At 28.9% G+C, this 25,873-nt stretch overlaps 1 long non-coding RNA gene across 4 annotated transcripts in view; it reads left to right on the forward strand.

The window, feature by feature from the left end:
- The window catches only part of LOC107452893 (uncharacterized), a 32,886-nt gene extending 7,013 nt beyond the window's left edge, over positions 1–25,873 (forward strand). For 2 of the 4 annotated variants that reach the window (XR_011637035.1, XR_011637036.2), the window contains exons 2-3: positions 5,933–6,020; positions 25,192–25,873. This is a non-coding gene — a long non-coding RNA (uncharacterized LOC107452893). Of the gene's footprint in view, positions 1–315; positions 376–3,793; positions 4,033–5,932; positions 6,021–25,191 lie in introns of those variants that run through there. The other 2 variants (XR_015433136.1, XR_006226064.2) reach the window with 2 other exon arrangements.

Consider the following 25,873-nt stretch of genomic DNA (forward strand, 5'->3'; position numbering starts at 1 on the left):
TTAAAAACTGTTTTAAGAATTCATTTTTATGTGTAAGAAATTGGAACGAATGTTTACATGCATTAATTTACGTATAGTAATTCACCACATATGTGGTAAAAGTAATTTACCACATTTGGCTAATAATTTCTCATAACTTTTGTCCTCTATAAAGTAAGTTTCATTTTTCAGTTATCTAATATACGGTATATTTAATTTGTATCTGAATGAAATTTATAATATTTAAAAACTGTTTTAAGAATTCATTTTTATGTGTAAGAAATTGGAACGAATGTTTACATGCATTAATTTACGTATAGTAATTCACCACATATGTGGTAAAAGTAATTTACCACATTTGGCTAATAATTTCTCATAACTTTTGTCCTCTATAAAGTAAGTTTTATTTTTCAGTTATCTAATATACGGTATATTTATTTTGTATCTGAATGAAATTTATAATATTTAAAAACTGTTTTAAGAATTCATTTTTATATGTAAAAAATTGTTTACATAAATTAATTTGCGTATAGATCGTTTGATGAAAAGAGCATTTACAATGTAATAAACTAAAATTATTTCAATGCTTTTTACTTTTTATAATCTTAAATTTAGTTCTTAATATTTCTTCATTTATTTTTTTTCAAAGAAATCGAACATGTCTTAAGCAATAATAATATCTAGATTATTCTTGAAATCCATCATTTTTATAGCATTTGAGTGTATAAATTTAATCACTGTTTTTTATCAGAAGTAGCAAACCGATGATTTCAGCAACAGATTACAGCAATGCTTTAAGCGTTGTTTTCATTTCATCTTCCTACTTAGTATAAGCTTGATTGAATAATGAAATTAAAATCAATGTCACTGTATTTTGTAAAACCTGCTTTTCGTACAGCCAGCTAAAAAAACTGTCACTATGAATATTTTATATTCCTAATGATCTGATTTTTAGATACTCAGTGCCAATTTTAATCATTACATTTAATTAGAAAATATCTGCAAAAGACAGACTGTCTGGTGATTTTTTTTTAAAGCTGTACATTTGAGTACATTAGATTTCTATGTTAATCCGTAATAAACGCGTCCCGCAGTGGACTGATCGTTAAGACACGGTTCCCAGCAGATCTCCGAAGTCAAGCATCACTGGCTGCTGTCAGTGTGCGGGTGGGTGACAACTTGGATCAGCCTGCGTAGGGACCGAGGGTGTGCGGTATTGGTCCTGTTAAACTGTTCTACCGTAAAGTGCTCGACTTCGCGTGCAGGTCGTCGGGCTACCGAAGCGGGGGTGCCATCTTCTCCGCAGAGGATCAAAATTGTGATGGCATGTCTTCGGATCATCCTCAGGGATGTTTCCCAGACCGTCGCCAATAGCCCATTGTGCAGCTCTAGTGCGACGTAAATGAACAACAACAACAATCCGTAATAAACGCGATAACTTTTGAGTACTCGAACCTACTACTGTTAACGTGAGTTTAAAAATTTAGTTTCTTTAGCCAACCGGTACTTCAAGGACTTGCATTTGATAGTTTGTAACTAAACGCTAATATAGTTACAAAATTTTAAAAAAAGACCAGGTTAGTAGCGAAAATGTTGTGGACTGTGGCATAAAAAGGTATCAAGCTCGTTTTCTTAAATGATGCAAGAATCTCACTCCTTAATAGCGATTTGAGAAGCATACAATTGCTTAATTGAAGTTTATCGTAGGAAATTCCTAAAACAGAATGAATTACATACGCTTCTATGTTACTCGCTCACAATGTTCATATATTTTTTCTTGTCTTGACCAGAATATATAGGTGTCTCCGCCAAAATTTGAGGTTTTATTCTCTCGTGTATATTCCTAATTTCAAGCAATTCAAAACATACCATTCTCTTCATATTACTGAGATAACCCCAGTAACCTCGAGACTCAAACCTGCGAACTTATCTGTTGTTAGTAAAGAATTTTTATTCATAACTTCCAGAAATCAACTGACAAAATAAACTTCGATCTTTAAGCAAAGAAAAACCTACAAATTATTATTCATTTGAGTGATGGAATGGCACAATACAGAGAAAGTCAGATTCAACCATCCAGCATTACGACTGGAATTAAACGTGTGCTAATCCCATCTACATGTTTTTTATTTTGTCACATACATATGCAGTAGTAGTAGTTCATTTACGTCGCACTAGAGGTGCATAATGGGCGATTGGCGACTGTCTGGGAAACATCCCCGAGGATGACCCGAAGGCATGCCATCAGAATTTTGATCCTCTGCAGATGGGATGGCACACCCGCTTCGGTAGCCCAACGACCTGCACGCGAAACCGAACACTTTAAAGTAAAACAATTTAACGAGGACCAATACAGCACACCCTCGGTTCAAGTGGTCACCTACCCGCACACTGACCACAGCCAGTGAAGCTTAACTTCGGTGATCTGCTGGGAACCGTGCCTTAACGATCAGTCCACTGCAGGGCTCACATACATATGCAGGCGTCCCATAGGACTGGTCGTAAGACGCGGTTTCCAGTTGATCATCAAAATCAAGCATCACTGGCATAGGGGAGTAGGCGGGTGTGTGACCCTTTCATCAGCCTGAGAAGAGATCGAAGGTGAGTACCACCAGTCCTCGTGTTCCACCATAAAATGCTCATCTTCGTGGAGCAGTCGTCTATCTACCAAGGATGGTGAGCTTCTCTGCATCTTCTCTGTAGAAGATCAAAATTGTAACGCCATGTCTTCGAATCATCCCTTCCAGACCGTTGTGCAGCTTTGGATGGACGTAAAGTACAGCTACTTTTCCCCCCGGAAAAATCGTCTGTTTAAGTACACGTCGTATTAGAGCTACACTAATGAATTATAGGTAATGATTCATACTTAATGGTGAGGCAGTGACAAAACTGGCTCGCGTGATATTTCAACTTAAACAGGAGAGAGCAGAACCCTTTAGAAGCAAAGCCCAGCCCAAGCAGTGATAGGTGTCCTCAAGAACGTATTTTCAGAGTAAAAAATATATACGGTGGAGATCAAACTTCTGGTAGTTTGACATCGTACTTTTATTTATCTATTATTTACTTTTTGGCACAAATGTATTCAGCACAAAGTACGGCTTGTGAACCCTTATCAAGTTGACGAACAGGTAGCATGAATTGATGTCCCGCAGTGGACTGATCGTTAAGACACGGTTCCCAGCAGATCACCCAAGTAAAGCATCACTGATTACGGTCAGTGTGAGTGTGGATGACCACTTGGATCAGTCTGCGTGGGGACCGAGAGTGTGCGGTATGGGTCCTCGTTAAACTGTTCTACCGTAAAGTACTCGACTTCGCGTGCAGGTCGTCGAGCTACCGAAGCGGGGGTGCCATCCCCTCTGCAGAGGATTAAAATTGTGATGGCATGTCTTCGGATCAACCTCAGGGATGTTTCCAGACCATCGCCAACAGTCCATTGTGCAGCTCTAGTGCGACGTAAATGAACAAACAACAGCATGAATTTATAAAGCACAAATATACATCCAGAGTTAAGGTGGGATTTTATCCCACTACCCAAAACGCTACGGAGTGCTTAACGGAACGACGAGACCTCTGGGACAAGGAAGGCCCTACACTTTTTTTACTAACTGTTACCTATTGTTGCCGGTTTGTGTACTCATTACAAAGAGGACTTATGACCTCTTCTAAAGTTTGAGAGCAGATATCAAAAATTAGTGAAAGGCGTCCCGAAGTTACATACGGGATTCGAGCTCGCTACCTCCACGCTGTTAACAGTTCGGTGGATTTGCGAGAATGCTAGGCCAATGAGGTGCCTGTTTCTATGTTTTAGGAAATGAAAGGTGCCTTGAAAGGAACTGTTAACCGGAAGCGTTTTCAATGTATTTCATCACTCATGCTATCAACTATACTTTTACTTTAGCCGGCAATTGTGCCTAATAGATAAGGCATTTGTTTCTCGCTTTAATGTCATTCAAACTTTTAATTAAATCCTGTTGCTTGTAGTGTTTTCTTCAAATATTATAGCTAGCTGCTTTTTAAAAGTTTCAAGAATTTGTTCCAAGTGAATTATAGGTTTGTTTTTATTTTTGCAGTATATTAGAAAAACCATACATTATCATGAAACGTTTTGAAATTTACTGTAAATGTGTTTTCAAATTATAATCGGTTTTTTAAAGTTACTCAACTATGATTTGAGAATTCCCTCAGTTTAAAAACTTGTAATAATACCAATTCACATGCTTTCATTTTTATGCACTTATACATTACAATTGCAAAATATATCTAAGTTTAAATTTTAATGAAAAATCAAACAATTCTTTATTGTCATTAGAAAACTTTTAGAATACGGAATAGGCTTTCTAATTTTATTTTCATATGTATATTTAATTTCTTATAGGTCCTGTTAATCGCAATTAATGCTAATTTTATGAAGACAGTTTGAGCTATTAACACAGATATCACGAAAAGATTAGCAAATTTTACGCGGATATTTTTTTATTGATATTTCCAGAATAGATTGCTTTTTCCTTTGAAATATTTTATGCTATACATTTTATAAGGATTCTATACATATATATTAAAACAAATCCTTACAGAACACTCTAAAAACCTAAAGCTAAATTTATTCAACTCACTAAAAGGTTACTATGGTCTAAGCTTTTTTAATCTCAAGAATTAAAGCCTAACCGGATTAAGTCAAATTTCTAAAGTACGCGTTTTGGCAAACCCAATTATTTCGATGTTGCTTGCTCTTCTCGTAGCTGCCAACTGTTCAGAATTTTTTAGGATTTGTTCCTAATTTTTGAATCTAATCTGAAAATCTGATATTTTTATAAAAAATCTGAATTTTCGTAAAATTTTTGATTTTAAAACAATCTTTTTTTCTGATCGCCACAAGCACGCATCCTGTGATTATTGTGCTAAAGTAATTTTTAGTAGATTTTTATTGGAAAATATTATTCCAATAGCTGTCTGTTGCTAATTATTTCACTAAATTATTATTTTTGAAAATATTTTTTTGTAGTATTTAAACACTTGCATCAGAAATATTTGTTTATGATGTAGATTATTATTTACTTGTTTTATAATTTGGCGATAAATAATTATATATTAATAGGTAATGTTTGTTTTTAATATATTATACCGGTATTCCTAATTATAAAATATTAATATTAAAAGTTTCCCACAAAAGATAGCGTTTTCTAGTTTTGTTTTACTAATTTACATATTTAAATATATGTCTATTAATGTTATGATTTAATAGTTAAATTTTTATCTTACTCTCGTAATTAGTGCATATAATTTTGTCGCATATAGTGTTCCTAATTTTTGATTCCTAAGGTTGGCAGCTATGTCTTCTTATTCTTTAGCCACCTTAAAAATATTAATATAATCGATGTCTAAATATTTTTATGGGGATAGTTTGAATTAAAAAATAGATTCAAATCTGTTTTGTACCTACAGTCTAGAAGCATTTTAGCGATTTGACAAAGTTTAAAAATACTTTCATTTTTTTCTGAATAAGAAAATGCTATTCAGTGTTTCCTTAACTTAATTTTACGAAGTAATACTTTCTTTAAAGAGTACTTCTTTTTCTGCGTAAGATATTATTTGTTCTTGTTACGACCATCTACGATCGTTTTTGATCATTTCTTTAATAATTTTACAAATTCTTAACTATAATATTTTCTTTTTAACTGAGTAAGAAAATATTGAGTACCAATCAATCTGAGTTGCTTCGGATGGTACCAGCTTGCTTGGGAAGTAAAGGTGGCCTGTGCGCAAAGCTGACCAGATTGCCATAATCATACCATTGATCTCAAAACTGGAGCCTTATCTTCCATGTCCTGCAACGAGCTGTTGCATTAGAGCTTTACTTTTGCTTTTTGAAAAACACTTTGTATTTTTTTCTGAGCAATCTACTCCCAGTTTTTTAATAATTTTACAAAGCTTAACAATATCTTCCTTTCAGAATAAGAAAATGCTCTTCTATTCCATTGTCATCGGTTCTTTATTTCAAGTGATGAGCATACAAGGCTTCAGTGGCAATGAAATGTTTGGTAAGCTATATACTTTACGTATTGTTTACGTATTTACGTATTGTTATATTTTAATAACAAATAAACAAAAAATTACTTGGAATGAAATTATAAATAATTTTAAACTTAAAATCAAATTATAAATAAATATTAGATTGCAAGATAATGACTATATATAATACCGACTAAACAAATCAACCAGCAATAAATTAAACAATTGATAAAGCATATGATTTTCCTTAATCATTGAAATATAATTTTCTTTCCCTTTTATATTAATACAATTATGATTCAATGTAATTTATTGTGATTTAATTTTATGGTTAGTTTAATTTTGAAGATATTTTCCTCTATCAATTGGCTAGCAATTTTATTTTGTGCCTAACCCAAGTGCGTTGTGAACAATTACAACAATTGAGAACGTTTCACCAAAAAATAAAGCATTCTTGTTTACCTTCAGAGACATTATATTTCATGGATAAATTACTCAAGAATGAAATGAAACTAATAATTTGAAAATATATTTTTGCTAAATCTAATCCATATTTAACTCAAATGGGTATTGTCTCAATATGCAATCTGTGTGGTTACTTTACGAATCAATAGTAGATGCTACTATATATATTAAAAGAAAATAGAGAGTACACCGGACAATGGTACTTAACAATAAAAAAACATTAGTACCATATACCGGGAAGTTGCATTTAACCTTAAAAATGTCAGTGTAGGGTATATGGAGCAAATGTATATCGGGAAGCGGCACTAAATAAGCAATAAAAAGAAAACTAAACAAAACAAAACAAAAAATATGGTCTATTACGCAGGTAGATCGCTTAATAGGAAATTATTCTCAAATATCTACGCTGATATCTTAAGTTTTTGAGTCTTATAAGTTGTATAGATAATTTAGTTTCCAAGTAGCATTTAGAGTTCATTCATTTAAATTAAGTTAACAATCTTTTTTCCAGTACGGATTTAAAGTAATATAATGCATTTTTACTTGACTTTTGCTAAAAAGAAATTACGTGTACAAATAGACTGGGAGCTAGCTCTGAGAACAGATTTAGAAAAAAAGCTTGTTTTTTATTTAAAATCATTTATTCAGTTAACTCTTTGTTTCGGGTAATTTGTTCTGGTTTATTCCAGTTATTTTCAAATTTCTACTAAACAAATGAGTTGAATAGGAGTAGTATATAAATGCGGGTCCTGGCGCACTTTCTCGCGCACGAAAACAGTTTTTAATAAAATCGTATAATTTAAAGAAAATTGATTAAAAAGGATTGAAAAACTTAATTTTTTATTAAATATTTATAAAATGATAAAAACTCCTTTTTCTTCTATTTTGGCCCTAGCACTTCCTCACGCACACCTTGGCGCACGCTCCCGCACGAAAACAGTTTTTAATAAAATTGTATAATTCAAGGAAAATTAAAGAAAAGTATTTTAATTAAATATCTATAAAATGATAAAAACACTTTTTTACAGAAAAAGTTCATTTTCCTATTAGAGTGTGCCTGGCCCACGCTTTGGCGCACGAGTCTACTTGTTGATTTAATTGTTTTTGTAGTAAATCCCCTAAGTAACCTTCCATTAAAATATATATGTATTTTCCATCAATTAATCCTTCATAATAAAATACATAACCACCTTCATTTATTTCTTGAATTGCTTTGTCCGAAAGTTCTCCATGTTTCTTTTTTAGAAAATATTCTTTCACATCATTTAGTGCCACATCTATTTTCACAACTACACTATTGTCATACTTTGTTTTTATTTTTCTCAATGATATCAGTTCATATAACCCCGGCTTTAAATCTTTCAATTTGAATATCGGGCTGTCGCTTCTGAGACTATTGAATTCTTCCATTTATTTAAGAACATTTTATGGAACATTTTCATAATGTCCTAAATTCTTGTCCTATAATACTTTGTGTGAATTCCATCTTCTAAAATATATCGCTTATCATCTGATGCTGATAGAGATTTTTTATTTACTTGAACTGTAAATATTTCATGCTTAGTACTTCTAATTAAATTCATAGTTCTATAATAATCGCTTTTCTCGCTGTCTAATAAACATTCTTTATAATCTTCGAAGGAAATTCTATTTTTAACCACACATTTTTTTACACCTTTAGATTTTTTTATGACTTCTTCTTCAACTTTTAAGGCATACATTTTTGCTCTCAATCCAATAAACTCAGTCATTATTTTACCAGAATTATCATCTTTCATTTTACCCAATACTTTTTTATTTATTCTTTCAATACCATATTTATTATTTTCTGGATAATCGGAAGTATCGAAATAATCGATCATTCCTTTCAAATCATCTTAAAAATCATTTGTTTTTATATCATATATATAACTATCTGTATCCTGATATAATAATTTAATGTTTCCCCATATTTAGGCTTCATAACTTTATAGTGAAAGTCGTACATTAGATATTTGGATAAATCTAAGATACTCATTCCAACATATATGGGCTTATCAAAGAAGACTTTGGTTTTGTTCATATGAATAGCAACTAAATTCTCTTCAAAAATGGTTCTTCCTTTAAAATTTGGTTTAGCAATGAGTTTTTGAGCCTTCTTTGCATTACAACACAGTTTTATATCTACTCTTTTTCTAATATTTTCCATAGTTTTTCCAAACACAGAATTGCTCATAAGTTTATAAAAATCCTTTTCAAACTCATTGGCTGCTTTAGTTCTCATTTCCGTGTTTAAATCTATGTATTTCTTCAGCCAAGGAGATTGTTTAAATTCAAGAACTCTGTGTACTTTTTTAAGTTTTAATCCCATTTTTAAATATTGTTTTAAATTTCTATAATGAATAACGTAGTTATCTTTATCATATAAGGTTGTCAGCAATTTTGATTGTTTAGACTGCGAATCTGGTATTCTATTCTCAGGTGCTAAAGGTAAATCTGAATGTTTATCATGTAATTCTTTTGGATATTCTAAATCTACTTCTAATATATAACCTTTTTCAGATTCGCTGTCTGAGGTTTCTAAAATATCTTCAATATTATCTGGTTGTATCCATTTAAATTCATTATATGGTAAATATTGACTCATTGCCCATTCGTATAAATTATTGGCGTCTAGGTACATTAAATAATTAGATTCTTTACTTTTGTCATAGTCTTTCATATATTTATTATTAGCTTTCCCGTACCTATGACAGCATTGAGATATCCCACCTCTGGTTCCTTTCTCAAGCATTAAAATCATATCATAATCATTCAGTAATTGTAATTTGATTCCAGTTGATTTTAGCATAGCATCCCACGATAACCCAGGAGCAGTGAAGTACCATGCTGGATCTAGTTTATAGGTTTTCAGACAGACATCCCTAAAATTTTCAAAAATATCTGAAAGTATCAAAACATCTGTTTTAACATATAAATCTGAATACTCACCCATATTTTTAATATTGAATGACTTCCATACATTTTGTGCATGTTTATAATCCTCATCCGTTATATCGCATTCATTCAATTTGTTATAAAATTCTTCTTTTTGAGGTAATTTATTTATTTCACATTTTTCCCTTGAATCCATGTAATCATAAGGATATACACCTTTTCTAATAACTAGGTCTAATTGACTTTTGAAAAATTTAGATGTTTCTCTACATTGTTCTTTAGTTAAATTTTTGGATAAACTATCCAAACTACTAGCCATAAATCTAAATGAATCTAAAAATCTAAGTTTCATAGATCCAATATTTTTACTAAATGATATATATTTTTCTTCAGTATTTGGAATTAAATCAATATTTTTTTCATCATAACCAAGTCCTTTAACGAATAAATGAGCATCATATCCTGTTAAATTATGAATAAAAACTGGTACAAAGTTTGGATTTTTATAGTTTAAATTACATGATTCATGAGCTGGACCTCTACATTTATCGGTTAAATGATCTCTTACCTTTACTTTATCTATTATCTCACTTTTGCATATATGACATTTATTATTTTTTTCAAAATGCCTTTCTTCATCTTCACTCATTTGAAGTGGTCTGATATTTTTATAAATTTTTTCAATTTCTTCTGTTTCTTCTTTTAACATTTTACAAAATATATTTGTAGCATCTGGTCCCCTATAAATAACTGGATCTCTATAATACTGATGTTCATATTTTATGTAATAAGAGAAACTCATTGGTTCATGTTTTTGATATTTCATTGTATAAGAGCTCTCTGGATTTGGTTGGCAGTTATCAATTTTTCTTGTCAAACATTCAAAATCTGCATAAATTACGAATGGTACTCTCAATGAATGATTATATTTTGAAAATTCAATAAATTTATTTTTATCAGGCATCTGAATCTTTACAGCTTTATTATTTTTACAATCAACCATATGAGTTTCAAGTTTTTTTGCTGAATAAAAATAGGTTAAGCATCTATCACACAAATAGATTTTACCTTTATGGTTATTTTGTTGGGAAACAACCAATTTACTTAAATTTTTAACCCAGCATAATGATTTTCGAAATAAAAGAGATTGATATGTTTCTCTAACTTATTTTTTGTTATTCGTAATGTATAAACAGAACTATCATAACTGTAAACATTGATCGATATATTATTTAATTTTTCCAATTTTTGAATATCGCTCAGAGCCACTGGAAATTCAATTCCTTTAAAATTTAGTTCCTTTTCAAATTGCATATATTTTGCAACTCTTTGTGCATCTTTCTCAATAGGATGCAAAGCAGATAAAACAGCCCACATAAAACATTTATTGTCTTTATTTTTAACATTTATTACAGCTTTTTCATTCTTTATTTCCTCTGGCAATTCTACATATGATGAATCTCTAAGAGGATTATATTTATTAATTCTAAGTTCTCATCTATTAATTTCATTAATTTTCCAACCTGATCCTTTAGTTTCAAACTCATCCATTTCTCTCAATCAACAATTTATCAATTACTTCATCATAATATTGATTTAAATCAGTTGATTTCAATATTATCTCATTAATAGTTTTAAACGAAAATTCTTGAAACTCACATTCATTTCTTACAAATTGACAAAATAATTTAAAATTTACTTTCAGCTCTTGTACATTAACCAATTCTTTTAATTTAACAATAATCACACTTCGTAAAAATTTTAAAAATTCTGAAGCGTTTTTAAAACCAGGTTTATTTTCCAAATAATACGTCTTTAATCTACCTTCAAAAGCTGTTTCAATCTCTTTGATACCCTCTTGATAAAATTCATTTATATGACTTTCATTATGGTCTTCAAGATGAGTTTCTTTATAATAATGGCCGCAAATATCACATTTAATTTGTTTTTCTCTTGGTTCCCTTGGTTGAGTAAATATATCATCATCAAAGGAAGTGAAAAGTTTTTTAAATCTACGTGAAAAGTCATTATCAATTATAAAATTAATAAGATCTGATTTTTTTAGTTTATAATAGTTATGATAATTGTGTGATTTACAATATTCTCTCAATTCTTTAACTGTATTCGATATTAATTTTGTCTCCATTTATTAAGAAACATTTTTTGAAATACTTTTTCTTTTAATTGAAAATAAATCCTCGTGGAACGGAAAGAAAGCTAAAAATGAGTGTTTCATATGATAACTGCTTTCTAAATGTCTTTGTTTGTGAGAAAAAGTAAACTCTTTACCACATTCACACATAATTTTTTTATACTTTCTCATAGAATCGCAACTTTTACAATAACTTTGAAAATAAAATTTATTTTTTTAGATTTATAAAACTCATCAACTGATTTCGTAACTAAACAATTTCTACATTTCTTTTCAAGCTCCATTTATAAAGTAATATTTTTTTAAATAGTCAGGAAAGAATTCCAAATTTCATCATAAATGTTTTGCTCTTTAGGACTACCTAACTTAATATTGTTAGAAATATTATAATATTCACATATCTTTTTCATAAAATATTTATAATTTAAACTCTTTTTAAAATACATATAATCTAAAAATTTTAAAAACATTTCATCTGCTTCAACTGTAAAAACCAAGTTCAATTTTCTTTTTAACTTTTTAAAAAAACTAATTCCCGAATTGTATCTCTGTTTTAAAAAAATATCAAAATCATTTGAATCATAATATTTTTCTTCTTCCTTATCAAATGTAATTTTTAAATTTGAAAGGCTATTCCTTTTAATCTGATTAAGTATTTCTAGATAATGACTTTCCATTTATTTACATAATAATATTTTGAAACTTATCTAGACGGTGAGTAACAAGATCCCAGACTTGATTAAAACGAGACAGTTTTTCTAACCTTATCAGCGAGATGAAAATCGAAGAAACTTTTTTCATGCCAGTTTGCGGTAAAATTGACCGCTTCGTGGGATTCTGACCGGAGAGTGGTGTGATTTTTTTATCTGATGATAATCTACTTTATAAGATCTTTAGTTACGAAAAAAATGGCAGGTCAATGTTATGCCTCCAAAATCCATACTCTTTCACAGAAAAAGTTATAATTATAGAAAAATAAAAATAAATAACAAAAAATTTAAAAAAAGGGTGTTCATTCACCCTGAAATGTCACCATAGCTAGTCTCAAGTCCAGTTGAGAAAGGCAGAGAGCAGGGTGTGTAAGGTATGTTATGTTATGTTTTTGTTATTATGAATTATTTGGAGATTTAAAAGCATAATTTTTTATATCTTAAGACTAAATAAAATATTTTTTTATATCTTAAGACTAAATAAAATATTGCTCGAATAAATAAAGATATTTTTTTATGATTTGTCTACATCTCTTTCATCTATCCAACTATTAAATTCTTCAGGGTAACCAACCCATTTTACGAATAACTTATTATCTTTTCTTTTTATTATTTTTTCAATCTTATATGTTTCAGATTGCGGCTTATATTTAACTAATTCCTTTTCATAATAAGTTCCTTTTATTTCTTCGCCGTTTAAATCTTTAATTCTATAAGTTATCGGGTTGGTTTTTGATATTTTAGATATTATAAAAATTTCTTCTGTAAATGTAGGATGATAACCTCTGGTAAATGTTTCTTTATATTTTGAAATTCTAACTTTATCGCCTATTTTAAACTTTGGTTACTTTATTTCTTTTTTAGAAAATAAATTATTGTATACGATACTTTCATTTTCTGTCCGACTGGCTTGTGAGGGTGTCATTTTAATAGATCGATGATAAGAATTATTATAATTATAAACTAATTTATCTAGCACGTCTAAGTATTTACTAGTATTATTTGCAGCCATATATTTTCTAATTTTACCATTAATTGTTCGATTAAATCTTTTAACAATAGAACATTTTATTTCAACATTTTCAGTAGTAAACCAGTGAATATTATTATCTTTGAATAATTTTTGAGTATCTTAATTAATAAATTCCGTACCTTTATCCGTTTGTAGTTTCTCTGGAATTCTTTCTTTAAAAATGAGTTTAAAAGCTTTTGTTACTTCTTCGCCTGTTTTTCTTTTAATTGGAATAGCCCAAGCATATTTACTAAACATATCAATAACTGTTAAAATATAATTAACTCCATTATTATATTTACTAAATGGTTTTATAAACAATAAATCCGCTTGCCATTGATCATCAATATGAGATACATATATTCGTCTTCTTTTAAATTTTCTAATGAGAGGCTTATATCTAGTATAAACATCTTGTTCATGTAAAAAATCTGCAATTTGTTTTTGAGATAAACCTGTTTTTCTTTTTAATTCATTGATACCACAATAACCTTTTTCGGGATCATAATATATATCTGCTGCTGTTTCTATGACCCCGCTTTTCTTAACAAACGGCTCTTTTTAGATCCACAAACTTCACATGTACCTTTCATCATCAATCGTCCATTTTTAGAAGTTTCTTCATGAGCTTCTTTAGTATTTGTATGATTTTTACATTTTAAACAATATATTTCTTCTTTCATACCCATACCAAATGTTCTTTTAGCTTTGATAATAGGTTTCACAACAGCTCTATCTAGCCTTTCACGAATTGTTGGATTAGGAATATTATCCAATTCTTCTATCATATTTTTATCGCATAGATCATTTCTAGTTTTAGTATCTTTATTTTTAAGGTAACACACATTATGTTTATATGTAATTTCATCTACTCTGTTAATGGGCTTACTCCATTCTTTATATGTTAAATCATCGTTTAATCTTTTCTTTCAATGCAATAATTGTGTTCCAGGTCCTTTACAGGTTCCTGTAAATTGATGTCCTGGTAAATGCATTTCAAAGGGTAAATTATTAATTGCTGAATTGATAAAGCCAGATCCTTTTTGACCACATTCTTTACAACAAAACTTGAAATTTCCGTCTTTACTTAATTTTCCAACTTTGAATATATTACTTTTACACGACATTTATATGCAATAAAAATTATGAGGTTATATATATTTGTAGCCATTCAATTGAGTTTTTTTAACGTATTTCTCTAATGGAAAATATTTTAAACTTTGAATAAATTCAGCCTCTTTTTTATGAATTTCTTCTTCAGTTAATGTATTGGCTTTAAACAAATTCAGTAATTGTTTATAAAATTTGTAAGTACATTTATATTCTTCTTTTCTTTCGGATATATTTAAAGATTTGTCAACCACTTCAATAACGCCAGCTCCTAAACTCTAAGCTGATAAGGGGATTAAAATAAAACCAGATAAGCCAGATGCACTAAATAAAAACTTACTCATAGATAGTGCGATACTAATCTTTTGATAGTAATTATAACTTTTTCTGTGAATGAAAATTCTTTTTTCCAAATATTCTTCCATTTATATGGGTTCAAATTTTTTATTTCGATACCTCTTACTAGGATTGACTAAATACAACATTAAAAAATCATATCGTTCTTTTATGCAGCTTTTATACATTTTATTAAATTCATCTTTATCTAATTGGCCATCTATCTCACGAATGATTTGTCAAATTTCTTTTTGTTTCAAATCGAAAAATATAAAATAATCGCTGTTACTTCTGATGGTTATAGGTATTTTAGAATAGTACTGACTTATATAGATAAGGGATGCATTTTTCCTTCTTCCTCGTATAAAAAATTCTTCTATAGATTGTTGATCTTTTTCACATATACAATCATCAAATACAACTAAATTCATATAGGAAGGATCCAAGTCATCTACGGTAATAAAATCCTCTAGTTTGGAAGAAAACAAAACTTGATCTTTTTTAAATTTTTTATATTCTTTCAAAACTTCTTTTTTATTCTTTAAGCCTTTACATTTTTGAATATCTTCTAATTTTACATGTGTAAATTGAGTATATTTTTCTTGTAGCTTTGAATATTTAGATTCAGAAATATCTTTTGCACAGAAATATAGCCTATCAAAATTTAAATAATCATAGATCAAGTTAACTAATAAATTCGATTTTCCACATCCTGAAGCACCATTTATAACTAATCTAAAGGGGTGTATAGGCAATAAAGGATGCTGATTTGGATCTTCAAACTTATTAGGCTCGCTGTAATCTTTTATTTTCATTTTCATTTATTAATTTTAAAAAATCTTCTGCGAGTAGAAAATATTTTACTGCGAGTAAAAAATAATCTACTGCGAGTAAAAACTATTATTAAAATAAAAACATTTTTTTTAAATAATTTATTCTTTTAATGGTTCATATAGTGGTATTCGTGTATTATGACAAATTTCAGCAAGAAGTATACAAACTATCTTTTCTTTGTTTGAATTATAAAATTCTTCTGTTAATATATTGCTTTTATTTTTTATTAAAAGACAGAAATCTATTTTAGAAACAAATTCTATTACAAAATCTATATCAATATCTTGATATTGTATAATATAATCCCAATTTACATAATCTTGAAATTTTCTTATAAGGTCCATTGATAATTTTTGATATCTAGATGCAACATTCATATTTAAACTGTCATAATAATTTTCTATAAATCTTAAATCCAATCTTTGGAATCTTGATATTTCATACCAAGTCACTTTATCTAAATGTCTCTCAATAAAACGGATAGATTTGATATCTACATATTTTTTCCCAATCTACATCAGAGGCATGTTTTTCAATAAAAAGTTCATTGAGTTTTTGATATTGAGAAATAATATACCAATCATCTGGTTGTGCATGCTGTTCTATTAGCCTTTCAGACAATTCAGAAAATTGAAACACATATTCCCATTTTAAATAATCTGCTAAACTTATAATTACATCTTCTGAAAGTTTCTTTCTGGAAAAGTCATTCCAATTTATTTCATTTGCCATTTATTAACAAATAATTTTTACACTTTCTTAAATTCTAATTTCTCAATATGTAAATAAGGCTTTAATTTACAGCCTCCTCCTGTTAGCACTGATAATGTTAAAACTTCATGTAACTTTCCATACGCAAACATAGTTATTACATCTTCATTAACATTTATCTCTTTATCAAGAAGTACTTCTTTCACTTTTTCTAAACGTATTTTAGGCTTTTCCCCAGGCTAAAAAAATTGTAATTTTCATATACATGTTTTGCGATAATTTTAAGTTTGAATCTAAAAGTTTTGAAGTAGTTTCGTTGAATTCAAAAGTCTTGTAACCCACACCTGTAAACTGAACAAGTCTATCTGTGGTAGCGCAAAAAGTTTTATTATCAACGTAATATTTATTAGCAACGTCGGTATCATTTGTGGGCCATTTTACACTCGATATTCTTTGATTGTGAGCATAATAACTTCTATTAATTTTATCCCACAGTATACAATAATAATCAAGATGTTTTTTGGTAACAGCATCGCCTTCTTTTTCAGGTTCTTTTACATTTGATATGATTTTATTTTTAGCATCAAAATTATTTTCATCATGTATTAAACTTTTGTCTTTTAATTCATCAACATATTTTTTAGTTGAGGCATCATTGACCTCTAGAGGAGTAGCTATATTTCTAATACATTTATGTTTAGCATTATAATGACCGTTATTACGAATTAAACACTTATTTTTTAAATCATCGACATATTTTTTAGTTGCAGCATCAGATTCTTCTCTAGGATCTCCTAAAGTTTTTATATATTTTTGTTTCGCATTGAAAAAATCTTCCCCGTGAATCAGACTATTATCTGTTAAAGTATGAATTTTTTCTTTTATTTCATTGTAGCTACTATCTACGTAACTTTTAGTTGCAGAATCACTATCTTCTCGAGGATCGAATACATTTTTTAAAAGTTTTCTTTCCATATCATAATTACCATCATTTGTTATTTTAAACCCTATACCAGGAGGACCTAGAGGACCTTCTTTTATTTCATCGTCTAGAGGATAATAAGCAGCCATTTATTAAAATAATATAAATAATAAAATAAATCCTTTATGTTTTCAGAGTTTTAATCATTTTTATATCTTGAGTTGACATATTCAAGGAGCATTTGTTTCTTTCTTTCAAAATAAAGTAAAAAACCTAATTTTTAGTAGTATTATTTCTCAACCTCCAATTGAATTCAATCATTAAATTACTTAAGTTCGTATAATTTTCATGGTTTGCCAAGTTGAAACAAATTATAGGATACTTACTGAAATTTGAATAGTTTATCATACAACCTGTTTCAGAATTTATATTATTCATTCCTGATTCTAAAAGAGCATAATATAATCGATTATAATCACTATTATTAAAGTCCATCATATAACTTACAGTGGGAACTTTAATGTTATTAATCATTAACCAGCATTCTATCATATCCAAGTGATCAAACATCATGTTATTTTGATTCATATTTTCATTTCTTTCTTCATATTGTGGAATGACATATAAACTCAAAACTTCATCAGATGTAGCAGGAATAGAATAGGATCCACTGGCATTTTTATAAAATACATTCGATTTGATAATGTTATAATGATCCCAATTTATTTCTATAGGAGTATTTGATAATTTTAATTCATTGAATTTTACAGATGCTGAATTTTTAAATCTAACATAAAGTAACCAAAGTGATAAATCTTCAACAAGAACCTCAAAATCTGGATTTTGAATATCTGTATACAGCATATTTTTACTATCATTTCTTTGAATTTCTATTTTAACTTGGAAACCTGTCATTACTTTTTTATATTCGTTAAAGAAATCAAATATATACTTTAAAGGAATCCATATTTTTACTGTTTGACTATTTTTAGTAAATTTGCATCTTTTTGAAAATCCTTCATTAAAACTTTCATTTAGTTTAAGGTTTTTAAAAAAATCAGTTATTTTGGTAGTTTCTACCAGAGTTTCATTATATTTGAAATCCTTTCTATCTGCAGAATCAGCTGTATCTACATAAAAGAACATGCTAGTAGCTTCCGATGTTGAATAATCAGGGGTGAAGTGTATCATCCCTAATACTTGATTCATAATGGCTTTATAATTTATAGTGGATTCAACTTCAGTTTTTTCTATAGTCAACCTGCTTGACTTTACGAGACCTCCTCCATTCACTAGGGTAACATTTTCATTACTTATTGTACCTCCATCTCCTTTTACAATTTTTAATTCTTGTTGCAGATATCCTGCAGAATATAAAATATTTGTATCATTGATAAAGAAATTATATGTAGCATTTTCATGAAGATTATTTCTATCTCTATTTTCACTTTTTATTTCCCTATATTCAAAACTTTCAACGTCGTTATTATAATAACTAGTGTCTTTCAAATCGTAAATTTTATCCATTTATTTAGGAATAAAGAATTTCAATCCCGCACCATGCTTTTTCTTTTTTGAAAATATTTCATTCAATTTTTCTCTCACAAATTCTTTAGATTTTTCTTCTACAGCTGGACTTATAAAGCCTGAAAAGAAGCCTCTTCCTTGTATTTTTTTACTCTTTCTGTACAATCTATGTTTATTCATTTATTTAGCAATAAATTTGTACTGTACTTCTTGTTTATTTAAATCAATTAATTCCCCTCTATGATTTGTAATTCTCATTCTAATTCGATTAATAGAATCAGATTTAACCGGAAAAAATATTAGTTTATCAAAATCTTTAAAATATAAACTTCCAGGTGGATTTGAAGATGTGAAAGAATAAATGACTTGAGATTGAAACTGATTTATATAAGCACCATCCACTATATCACAGTGAATATAAATATTATCATTACCATTAGCTATATCAGCAATAAATTTACCTTCTTGCTTTTCCTCTTCATATATTTTAGGTTCAAAGCCTAACATTTTGTACAATTCACTTTTAGATAAATCAATTTTATAATTCTTCTCGAGTTTAATACCAAACCTTTGTCTTTCCTCGATTATTCCAAATAGTATAGGTGGATCATTTCCAAAATATTTTACCATATAACGATTCAAACCTCTTATACTATAATGACCATTTGGAATAATGAAATCTATCCATTTCACACCATCAAAATATGAAAATTTATTGTTTTTCTCCGTAATATTATTCCATGAAATATACATTGAAAAAGACTGAAGAGCTATCTCTGTAAAATGAAAAGGTCTCGAATACTCAATGGTGAAATCTTCAGATTTATCTGCGTTTTTCGAATCTAATATAATATACTTCATTTATAAAGAACAATTTTTTTCATTTAAATTACTAGGTTCTTGAGTAAATAAATATAAAACATCAATAGGTGATTTACCCTTATTTCGTTCAGTTATATATTTCATACAATAGAAACCACATTTTACAGAAATTGGTTGTTGTAAAAAACTATCGTTATATCGAATTTCTTTTCCAGAAGTATTTAAATAATTTTGTATATTTTTAGGAAGAAAATCCTTTTTTATTTTTATAGTGTTATATACATATTCTCCAAAAGGATCAAAATATTCTATAAAATCATACTTTGGGTCGTTATAATAACAAACCCAATGAGTTCCACTCCCTGTAGATATATCTAAATTTATTATTCCGTTTTCAAATTTTCTTATCTTTTTAGGTAACATATCAATAGTAAATATACCTCTAAATCCTTTTTCGTTTTTCATATTTTCTTGTATTACTTCGTTGGATATTCCGAGGGAAGATATACCCCCTTTCCACAAGGTTTTCTTTTTTTTAGTCGTACCTGATCCTGAAATTTTATCCAACACTTTTTTGAATCCCCAACCAGCTGCTCCGCTAGCGGCTCCTGATGCTAAAGTAGAAAGTAAAGGCACTGAAAATGGTAAAAACCCTCCATTCTTTTTCAGTCGAGTCTTTGATATTTTAATTCTTTTGCCTTTAACAATTTGGTTAATTTGTGTAGCTGTTAAATGTAAATCAAAATTGGGTGTTTTACTTTTATCTATTTGCAAACTAAGTTCTTCACCATTTTTATAAGCTGATTTCAATTTAGAAATCTGACTGTCGCTCAAGTATACTTTTCTTACAATATAATTACTCATTTATATACTAAGAAATTTTCCATAGTATTCCTTTACCTACAGTTCCAAATCTACAGTTTTATTGTTCAATTTTTTACTTTTAGAACCTTTACAAATTTTATCTGTCAAATCAGCTAAAATTTTCAATTTATCTTCTAAACCTTTTCCTGTGTAATATCTACCTTTTTTAATAGTTAATAAGGTATCTATATATATTTTCATCATACTCATCTTATTATCAGCAATGTCAATCTTTTTTTGATATTCAACTTTCTTTTCTTTAGTTGCAAAATTTCTATTTTTGGTTTCATTTCCTTTTTCTCTTTTAAATTGATCTCTGTATTCTCTCGCCCTATCAATAACTTCCTCAATTTCTTCATCAGTTTTATTCCACATTATTGAAGGTAATTCAAATTCTAATTCTTCTAGAGCAGTTTTATCCACATCTCTGTCCATATCTATTTTTAAAACTTCAGCCTTATTAAACATATTTCCTGCATCTTCAGTATAATCTTCTTCTGACTTATTCTCTATCTGAGGTAAAGTTTTAAAAGAAAAATCATTCATGGTTAGAGATCAACAGTCATCAACAGCATCTTTTATGTCTAGCAAGTTTTGTTGTCTAGACGTTTCCAACTTTTCCATTTGACTAAGGACAGGCGCATGAAATTCAGCTAATGATTTTTGTACTCCTAATTCCTCCATTAGTTTTCTTTCATTATTTCTTCTAATTTCAGCTTGCAATTTCACTAATTTTATTTTATTTTCCAATTGCTCTTCTAATTTTTTATTTCTCTCTTGTTCAATTTTATTCATTTATACACAGTAAAAATATATTCAATAAAATGTTTCTAAATAAATGAAAGAATTCAATAGTCTCAGAAGCGACAGCCCGATATTCAAATTGAAAGATTTAAAGCCCGGGTTATATGAACTGATATCATTGAGAAAAATAAAAACAAAGTATGGCGATAGTGTAGTTGTGAAAATAGATGTGGCACTAAATGATGTGAAAGAATATTTTCTAAAAAAGAAACATGGAGAACTTTCGGACAAAGCAATTCAAGAAATAAATGAAGGTGGTTATGTATTTTATTATGAAGGATTAATTGATGGAAAATACATATATACTTTAATGGAAGGTTACTTAGGGGATTTACTACAAAAACAATTAAATCAACAAGTAGACTCGATAGAATTAAATCAGCCAAAACAATTAAATCAACAAGTAGACTCGTGCGCCAAAGCGTGGGCCAGGCACAATCTAATAGGAAAATGAACTTTTTCTATAAAATGTTTTTATCATTTTATAGATATTTAATTAAAATACTTTAATTTTCCTTGAATTATACAATTTTATTAAAAACTGTTGCAACCGTGCGCGAGCGTGCGCCAAGGTGTGCGTGAGGAAGTGCTAGGACCAAAATAGAAGAAACAGGTGTTTTTATCATTTTATATATATTTAATAAAAAATTAAGTTTTTAAATCCTTTTTAATCAATTTTCTTTGAATTATACGATTTTATTAAAAACTGTTTTCGTGCGCGAGAAAGTGTGAGAAAGTGAGCCAGGACCCGCATTTATATACTACTAATAGGTTAACAAATAATATATGTTGTAACCAGTTCAACTTTTAATGAGTTTGGCTAAGTTATGAAGTAAATCTAAGTTATGAAGTAAATCTAAGTTATGAAGTAAATCTAAGTTATGAAGTAAATCTAAGTTATGAAGTAAATCTAAGTTATGAAGTAAATCTAAGTTATGAAGTAAATCTAAGTTATGAAGTAAATCTAAGTTATGAAGTAAATCTAAGTTATGAAGTAAATCTAAGTTATGAAGTAAATCTAAGCTATGAAGTAAATCTAAGCTATGAAGTAAATCTAAGCTATGAAGTAAATCTAAGCTATGAAGTAAATCTAAGCTATGAAGTAAATCTAAGCTATGAAGTAAATCTAAGCTATGAAGTAAATCTAAGCTATGAAGTAAATCTAAGCTATGAAGTAAATCTAAGCTATGAAGTAAATCTAAGCTATGAAGTAAATCTAAGCTATGAAGTAAATCTAAGCTATGAAGTAAATCTAAGCTATGAAGTAAATCTAAGCTATGAAGTAAATCTAAGTTATAAAAAAAAACAAAAATTCCGAAGAGCATCCTATTAAAAATAGGAATGAATAAAAACAGAAAACACGAACAAAAGTTTAAATCAAAATTATCACCGTAGCAATCTTAAAATTACCAGTAAGAATTTGTGAACACCAGTATAAGAGCTCTTACTGGTCATATACAGGGTGTCCTAGGATTATTAAGACAAACTTTAGGGAGGTAAAGTACAACACAAGGATTCAGAATTGTAGAACAACCTATTGCCGAAAACATCATAGTTTTACGAAAGCTACTACAAGAAACATACAAAAGACCGAGAGCTTGGTCAAAGAGATGCGCTGTGGTAGATATGTAAATATATCACAAAATATGTTCAAAGTTTTAACCATTGCAAGCGATGGTATTATACAGTCTAGCCATGAACTGGCGGACTCGCTCCAATATACCTGGATTACTATTTTTAGCAGACTATTTTTTCAACGAGATCCATTTCGGAATCCATAGTTACTGCGTACACTGCACTTTTCAGTCCATCAAAAGAAAAAGGATATCCATACTTCTGAAATCAGAAGAAGCATGGAATCCAGGAAATCAGTCCACCACTCTCAATTTATCTTGTGAATAACTTCCGGTGGAGAAAGAAGACGTTTCCGATCATGGGTAATCTGAATTCTGATGTCCCTTTTGAAGTTAATCCCAAAAATCTCTAAAAATTTTGTATTTTTTGATAGTTTGTGAAAAATTAGAGCAAGCGATTGAAATTACATATTTTAGCAACCACTCTATCATTTCTGGCTTAGCTCCAGTTGAATTCAAATATGAATTCAACCGCATTGTGTCACATCTCCATATCGTTAGAACTTTTGAACTTATTTTTCCACAAAACCGTCCTTTCTACATTATCTTAAGTCGCCCTATGGGTGGCGTCAGACTTGGTCCGACAGGGGACTTAGACACAATAATTGAAAGTATGAAAATTAAAACTTATTTTATAATTCATGCTTTATTCACAATTTTTTCAGAATTTCTATAAAGTTAAAATCACTAATTTTGAAAGCATAATGCACAGATTCATTTTACTGTAAATTTAAATCACATTTTTTCTGTTAGATTTATTTTTAAATGTGTGGCGCAATTTACCACACATTGTAAGCTTAAAAATTACTTCTGCGATAAAAAAAATTATTGTTGCAGTCACAGCTCTTTCATAAAATTTCCACACTTCTTACTCTTATGACGCAAAAATTATTCGTTAATAAAGATTTGGAATATCACGTACATTTAACGAAACGTTTAAAAAACATTCTGATATGAAAATGTTATTATTATATATAGATTGGCTTTTAAATTATTCAAATGCTAAATTCAATTTTCTCTTCTGTACCGCGCAATCGTTCAGTTTTGCAAATAAATTTATAAGTTCATTTTTTTGCAACAATGTATTCTATCTGAAGATATCTATCTCGTTTTATTTAACTTCAAAAAGGTTTTGCCCATTAAATTTTGTAATTAGAAATGTGTTTGTAAAAATAGCTTCAATAAAATTTGCTTTTTGATTAAAAAATTTGCTTTAGCACCTGGCAAGTTTTAACATTGAAAATCACTATTTTTAATTTCTGTTTTTAATCACTCTTGCTAACTATTACATGTTTATTGCAGCTACATGACATGCATACTTTATTTTAAACATTTTTATGTCTATACAGGGAGTAATGATAGTTTGAAACTAACAAGAAACGTTAACCCCTTAAAAAATACGTGGGGAAGACAAAATGAAAATAGACGCTTTTAATTTTTTAATAACAATCCAATGATACCAAATTTAGCCTCCTATTCCTTTCCCCTTGAAGTGGGACGAGGTCAATTTTGTAATTTTAAATATGAACCCCTATATTTTATTGCAGATTTGGACTATACAGAAAAAAGTAACCTGATTCGATTTAAAGGTTTATGCATTTCTTTCACCAAAGGGCTGAATCCTTCAAAATGAAAATGAGCGGTATCTCGACTAATCAGAATTTTTAAAATATATGAAATAAAACTCTTTAAAATAAAAAAATATGGAATAAAAATATGCAAAATAAATGTGGAATATATGTAAAATAAGAAGTATGTGAAAATATGTAAAATGAAAATTGTGTTAAACAATGTGTAAAATATAAATATATACTAAAAAAAAAAAGTTAGAACAAAAATGTATAGTAAAAAAATTGAAACAAAAATATACAGTAAAAAAATTAAAATAATAATGTAATAACAAAATTTAATAAAAATAGAAATATTAAAAATGCTTTAATATTTCTTAAAAATTTAAAGTTCATACAAAAATTTCGAAATATCTTTATTTTTATGTTCTTAATCTGATGGGTCCTGATATTCGCAATTTTAAAAAGGAAGTACTTTAATTTTTCCCGCTTGCAGTGCCATCTATGAAATAAAATGTAGGTACAATAGCATTACTTTTTTCTGGAGAATCTGACTATGCAATAATGGATAGGGGTTCATATTTACGATTTCTAAGTCAAGATTACGACTCCTAAGCTTTAAGGTGGAAGATCGAATTTGGTACCATCATATAGATAAATAAATAGCTAATAAAAATATTGATTGCGTCTATATTCACTTTTTGAATCGAAATGTATCTTTTTTTCTTAAAATATTTGGCAGTTTTCAAACTTTTCTCACACCATGTATAAAACAAACTATAGTAAAAAATAAAACAATTACGTTTTTTTCAGGTGAAGCAGAAAGGAAAGATATTGCTGATGGTGGTATTTGGTCAAAGAGTGAAGTCGAACATGCAATTCCGGATGGTTATTCTGATTTTTTAAGAGCTTTAAATGAAAAAGAACAAATGGAATCCGATTCATTAAAGAGATCTAGCATACCAAAGGAAGTTTCTGATCTTAAAAATTTCTTTCTTGAAGTCAAATCGTACACGAGTATACCATCAGAAAATGGCACAATTGATATTCAGAATTTTCTAAATGAAATCGAATCTAATAATATCTCCCCTGTAAAAACTGTGACGCTTGATTTCCAGAAACTTCTGAACGATATCGAATCTAATACGTATGAACCTGAATTAGGAACAATTAGTGTTCAGAATATTCAATATGAATCAGACCTAAATAGACCCTACAGGTCTATATATACTGCTCGAGGAATTTGGGGTGTTATTGGTTTCATAGTAGCTCTTATTTGTGCTCCTTTTGTACTTTATAAGAGATATAAAGCACGAAAAGATTTTAAATTAAGAGTGTTTGTTATTACACGCAAATCTGAGACAAAGGAGCCATTAATAAGCGTATGATATTAATATTTCCTTTATAAGCTGTTTTCTTTGTTACGATTTTTTCAATTTTGATGTATTTGATAGGTCCGATGTTATAAAGTTGCAATAAAGTTTTATATCACCAA

Source organism: Parasteatoda tepidariorum, chromosome 4 (assembly GCF_982258835.1).
Source record: "Parasteatoda tepidariorum strain Cologne lab strain chromosome 4, Ptep-v5.0, whole genome shotgun sequence".
Classification (NCBI taxonomy): Eukaryota; Metazoa; Arthropoda; class Arachnida; order Araneae; family Theridiidae; genus Parasteatoda; species Parasteatoda tepidariorum.